The 6,000-nt window shown below is 48.2% G+C and overlaps 1 long non-coding RNA gene across 2 annotated transcripts in view; it reads left to right on the top strand.

Annotated features, from left to right (window-relative positions):
* The first annotated feature begins 448 nt into the window (after positions 1-448).
* The window catches only part of LOC142472409 (uncharacterized), a 29,375-nt gene continuing 23,823 nt past the window's right edge, over positions 449-6,000 (top strand). The window contains exons 1-2 of one of the 2 annotated variants that reach the window (XR_012789688.1): positions 449-690; positions 915-996. This is a non-coding gene — a long non-coding RNA (uncharacterized LOC142472409). Of the gene's footprint in view, positions 997-6,000 lie in introns of both variants that reach the window. The other variant, XR_012789687.1, reaches the window with a different exon arrangement.

The raw sequence follows: 6,000 nt of genomic DNA, 5'->3' as shown, positions 1-6,000 counted from the left end.
AAGCGTATTTTCTAAACCGCATCTATACAACGTGACAAACCGCCCGCGTTGTACTTACTTTACAAGCAACATGGGAGCAAGAGGAGTTCCTAACTTAATAATATCTCCAGTTGTATATACGTGCCCTCAAACCTCCCTCCAGATAAATTAGGGAGCGATGCCTGTGCTGAAAAAGGGACACACCTCAGGTACCCTGGGAGATATGCGAATGTCTATACAGTATATTAAAATGATGGAGGAGGTACCAGTGTCTGACCCAACAGTATTAGAACCCAGAATACTGCCATCCAGGGCAGCATCTCTAGCATTGAACTAACCCAGGCGCTGGGGAATGCTGTTCTCATAGCATACTTTTGTCCCCTACGACTAGTCCACTTAAACCCCTGAGATGACATTAATGGGGTCCAGCTCTGAAGACCCCCTGCTTCAATCCTATGGTAAAAAAGATTGCTAAAAAAATAAAATAATCACCGGCTTGGATTGCCCCTGTAATCGGCGCACACGCGTCCCGCACCCCGTGCTCGTGACTATATCCTTGTTCTGTTTCCTCTTTTCTCTGTGCAGTGGAGGAAATACAAAGGACACCGTATAATATTGGTAAAAGTGCCCCGGACTCCGAGGGTCGGATTGGGCGTTTGGCCACACGGGGGAACTGCTGGAACGTCCGCCACCGGCCGCTTCTACGAGAAGGTAAAAAACTGATAACCCCGAGGATACTCCATCCAGGGAGAAAATATCCACAAAACACCAACCAGCAGAGTGAGAGATCACCAATCGTATCTACACGCGTTTAACCAAGACTCACGAAATGCGAGTATCCATTTTTATTAACCCCTGTATTTCCACACACGATCCGACACGAACTGTGCGTTGTACCTTACTTTGTTCTTGTGTCTCCCTTTCCTGAGGTGCAGATTGGGATCAGACACCCGGCCGAGTGACCGCGCAATTCCGTGTTATTTGCGGTTTCTGCACAAAGCTCGAGATGGCCAAAGTGTGAGTTTAGGCGGCAGGTACATTGTTTCCACCAAGAGACTCGTTCTTGGAGGACCTTCTTCCACACGTTGCTGCATCTGTATTAATACCTTTTCCATTTGTTGACTGTCACAATTTAATTTCCATAGCGGCACGGAATAGTGTTAGCGCTTTTTGTATGCTATCCCTTTCAAACAGACTTCTGACATTAACTGGGGGCAAACAATATGGTTACTCTGGGCTTCTTCCCCCAGTATTTCTCTGTGAGGATTCGCCGTTCTGGTGCTTCTGCCCCTTTAACCCTTACTCGCCCATCTGATCCCCATGGCACTCAAGAGTGGCAACCTAGCGGTGGATGTAGCATTGGGCACCCCCTGTCTCTTGTTGTATGCAATTGCCACGCTCAGTAGCTCTCTGGTTGACATAAATATATATACATGATGTGGTGGGAGTTTGAGCTATCTGGGAATGTGTGTTAATCTATGTCTGACTGGTAGCAGTCAATTGGAGGCTGTGGCACCTCCCCCCAGAGCTCACTCCTCCTCCTCACCTTTTTAACTTGGGAGGTCTTTTCATTTGCTGCAGGAACAAGACCTACTATGGTTCTTTCCCCTCATACACAGGTAAAAGGAAAGGGGTCACAGTGTAGTGTAGTGTAGGACCTGCATTAATTTGGTTATACCTTGACGTTGGTATGCAGGCTTATGACGCTTTGGCCAAAGGGTTTAACTAAATAACCAAGTATTTATTATTATTATTGAAGTATTTTACTTTATACTTTTTACCATATATGTTTTGTCACTTGGGTGTGGCATTGGGCACCCCCTGTCTCTTGTTGTATACCATTGCCACGCTCAGTAGCTCTCTTGTTGACATAAATATATATTCATGATGTGGTGGGTGTGGGAGTTTGAGCTATCTGGGAATGTGTGTACTTACGCGAGGGTACTGCGCGGGTCCCGTCGGCCTCTTCTCTCTCTGGGCTCAGGGCGCGTTCCCGTTCCTCCGGCCTTGACGCGCGGCGCGTGCGCGGTCTCCCCGTCGGTCTGCGGTCTCCGCCCCTCGGTCCCGCCCCCGTCCTGATGTCAGGACTACGCGACGCGGCTGTGATCCGCCTCTGTTCCCGCAGGCCCCGTCTCTGGTCTCCGCCCCCGTACTGGCGTGGGTGTCGTGGCGCGCAATGACGGCGCGCGACCGGGTCACCTACGTGATGCGCGGGTTGCAATTGGCTGTGCAATAGGACACACCTGCATGATCCAGCAGCCTATCAGGAACCGCAGCCCCACTTCCTGGTTGCCTCCCATTGGTGGGAGGTCCTTTAAATATACTCCCACACTCCCTTACCTGGCCGAGCATATCTCCAGTTTGTGTGACGCTGTTCTCACTACTCTGTGCCTGTGTGCCTGACCTTGCTGCCTGACCCTGCCTGGAACTTACCTTGTGATACTCTCCTGCGCTGACCTTGGCTTTGCAATACGATGACGCTGCTCTCTCCTGCACTGACCCTGGCATTGCACCACGACGACGCTGCTCTCTCCTGCACTGACCCTGGCATTGGAATACGACGACGCTGCTCACTCCTGCACTGACCCTGGCTTTGGCTCTATGACTACTCTACTCTCTCCAATCCTGACTCCGGCTATGTACCCCAACGATCCGCTACTCTCCACTCCTAGACCCGGCAAGTACCTCGTTTACGCTGTCTATTACCCTGATCCGGCCTGCAAGACTATCCTACACTCTAGACGCGCCCTCGTGGTTGTGGTCGGCGTTCTGTACCAATCCCTACCTCAGCCCCTCGGTCGTGCCTCATTTGTGGTGAGCTACGCATTACAGTATGCTCGGCCCAACAAACTTCGACCCCGCTGAGGTAGGAAGAGTCCTGAGCACGCACGCCAATGCCCTGTCAAGTCTTGAAAATAAATGGGAGTCTAATGACCAAAACTTGAGGACCCCCCAAGAGGACTTTAGAACCTTATCCCTCCACCTCCCAAGGGCCTCGCCCGGATTCCGTGCAATCGGTCACTAATACCCCTCTCATGCCTGCTTATCTGTCCGAACCCCGACTTCCCATGCCGGTATGGGGGAAATCCTCACGAGTGTCGGGGCGTCCTTAACCAATGTTTAATTCAGTTTGAGATTAATTCTTCCCGCTTTTCTTCCCGTTCCAAGGTAGCCTACATAATCTCTCTCCTCACTGGTGATGCTCTCGCCTGGGCTTCTCCCATCTGGGAGTGAAGATCCGACCTCACCCAAAGCATTGGAGCTTTTACCAAGAAGTTCCGCAGGGTGTTCGATACATCAGGTCGAAAGGTATCTGCAGCTTCTGCTCTATTCTTTATTTCTCAGGGTAACTGCTCTGTTGCTTGTTATGCACTCGAGTTTAGGACTATTGCCGCAGAGACGGACTGGAACGGAGAATCATTGGCTGCTGCCTTCTGGCAGGGATGGTCTGAGACTGTGAAAGATGAACTTGCGACTCATAATAGGCCTACCGATCTGGAGGATCTGATTGCGGTCTGCATCAAGGTGGACCATCGCCTCTAGGAGAGAAGGACTGAGAGACGACTTCATTGCACGGTTACCCCCAGGATTAACCCCAACCAGGTAGGTCAGTTTGAATTTCCTGTCCCAGATTCTTCTGAACCTATGCAATTGGGAGTCACTTCGCTCTCGTACACTGAGAAACAACGCCGCATAGATGCTGGACTTTGTCTGTATTGTGGAGGCCCTGGACATTTCGCTTTTTCTTGCCCCAACAAGGCGGGAAACGCAAGGTTCCCATGAGGCTTAGGGGAGTCTCATTGGGAACGATCTTTCTTTCCCCTATAGCTACTTCAAATACCTCAAAGATCCATATGCCTATCTCCTTGTCCGGTAAGGGATTTTCTGTATCCACTTTGGCCTTTCTTGATTCGGGTGCCGGGGGCAACTTTATTGATCAGAGTTTTGCAGAACACCACAAGATTCCTTTAGTGTGCAAGAAGAACCCTATCGTCTTGGAGGACATTGATGGTAGACCACTTCAGCCTGCGTTTATCTCGTTGGAGACCCAGACTATTTCAGCTAAGGTCTGTAAATAACCACGTGGAAGATATTTCTTTGAATGCCATTCACACTCCCTCTATTGCAGTAATCTTGGGTTTACCCTGGTTACAAGTTCATAATCCATGGATTGATTGGTTGAGCAAGGAACCTATTCAGTGGAGTTCGTACTGCGTTCAAAATTGTCTTGAAGGCTCAAGTAGCGTTTGTGCAACCACCGTATCTGAAGATAAAGAAAGGGTACAGCTGCCGGAGGAATACATTGACTTCAAGGATGTCTTCGACAAAGTCAAGTCTGAAATACTTCCTCCACATCGCCCCTACGATTGTCCCATCGAATTACTTGCAGATAAGACACGCCTAGAGGAGCCTCGTATCCTTTGTCTATGCCAGAGACTAAAGCCATGAAAGAATATGTCGCTGAGAATCTTCTGAGGGGCTTCATCCGCAAATCCACATCTCCCTCTGGGGCCGGGTTTTTCTTCGTTAAGAAAAAAGATGGGACCCTGCGGCCGTGCATTGATTATCTTGGACTCAACAAAATTACTATTAAAAATCGCTGTCCTCTTCCTCTAATATCCGAACTTTTTGATCGTTTTCAAGGAGCTAAAATCTTCTCCAAATTGGACCTTCGGGGTGCGTATAACCATATCAGAATCCGTCAAGGCAACGAATGGAAAACTGCATTCAATACCCGGAATGGACACTACGAGTACTTGGTCATGCCTTTCGGTCTATGTAATGCTCCAGCTTTGTTCCAAGATTTTGTCAATGAGATATTCAGAGATCTTCTCAACTCCTTTGTAATTGTGTACTTGGATGATAGTCTAATTTTTTCTAAGTCTCTTGAGGAACATGTAGGACACGTCAAACAAGTACTGCTTCTTCTACGAGAGAACCATTTATTCGCTAAACTTGAAAAATGTCACTTTCACCAATCTTCTACTGTTTTCTTAGGATACATAATTTCGGACTCCGGCCTCACGATGGATCCTGCCAAAGTCAAAGCGGTTCTAGATTGGCCTCAACGCACCACGCTCAAGGCTGTACAGCGCTTCCTGGGGTTTTCCAATTATTATCGCAGATTTATTAAGAATTTCTCTTCTTTAGTAGCTCCTCTGACGGCTCTTACCCAAAAAGGAGCAGATCCCTCGTCTTGGTCCTCTGCTGCAGTGAAATCTTTTGATCTCTTAAAGAAAGCGTTTGTAACCGCCCCGGTTCTGGTTCATCCTGATCCTAAGCTCCCCTTTACCCTCGAGGTGGATGCATCTGATGTCGGTGTAGGGGCTGTTCTTTCCCAGAGAAAAAACCCACAGGCCAGATTGCATCCTTGTGCTTTTTTCTCCAAAAATTTTTCCATAGCTGAACGTAACTAGGATATTGGGAATCGTGAACTTTTGGCCATGAAACTTGCATTAGAAGAATGGAGACACCTTTTAGAAGGAACAGAGATGCCTATAACAATTCTTACGGATCACAAGAATTTGTTGTATATCGAAGGAGCTCGTCGTCTGGGAGCCCGGCAAGCCAGATGGTCACTCTTCTTTTCAAGGTTCAACTTTATCTCCTACCTTCCTGGGACTAAAAATGTTAAAGCGGATGCTCTGTCCTGTCAATTTTCGCTTGAGGATAATTCTGAGGATCAACTCAAATTTATTCTTCCATCCAAACTCATTCTTTCTTCCACTAACTTTGAGGCTTTAATGAATATCGTCCTTCAGCAAAATCAGATTCCTGATAATCTTACGGTTCCTAAAGGTCGTATGTTTACTTCTCGTTCTTTGCGCAAACAGGTCCTGGAATGGGGACACTCTTCTAAATCGGCAGGTCATCCCGGGGCAAAAAGGACATTGGATCTCATCTCCCGGACTTTCTGGTGGCCTCGGATGCAGAAGGATGTTAAGGACTTTGTACTTGCGTGCCCAACTTGTGTCAGGACTAAGACTTCTAGGAACCTCCCTGCTGTGTTACTTCAGCCAT

This window comes from Ascaphus truei, chromosome 21 (genome assembly GCF_040206685.1).
Source record: "Ascaphus truei isolate aAscTru1 chromosome 21, aAscTru1.hap1, whole genome shotgun sequence".
Lineage (NCBI taxonomy): Eukaryota > Metazoa > Chordata > Amphibia > Anura > Ascaphidae > Ascaphus > Ascaphus truei.
The sequence above is the reverse complement of the archived record's forward strand: the minus strand, read 5'-3'. Positions and strand labels throughout refer to the sequence as shown.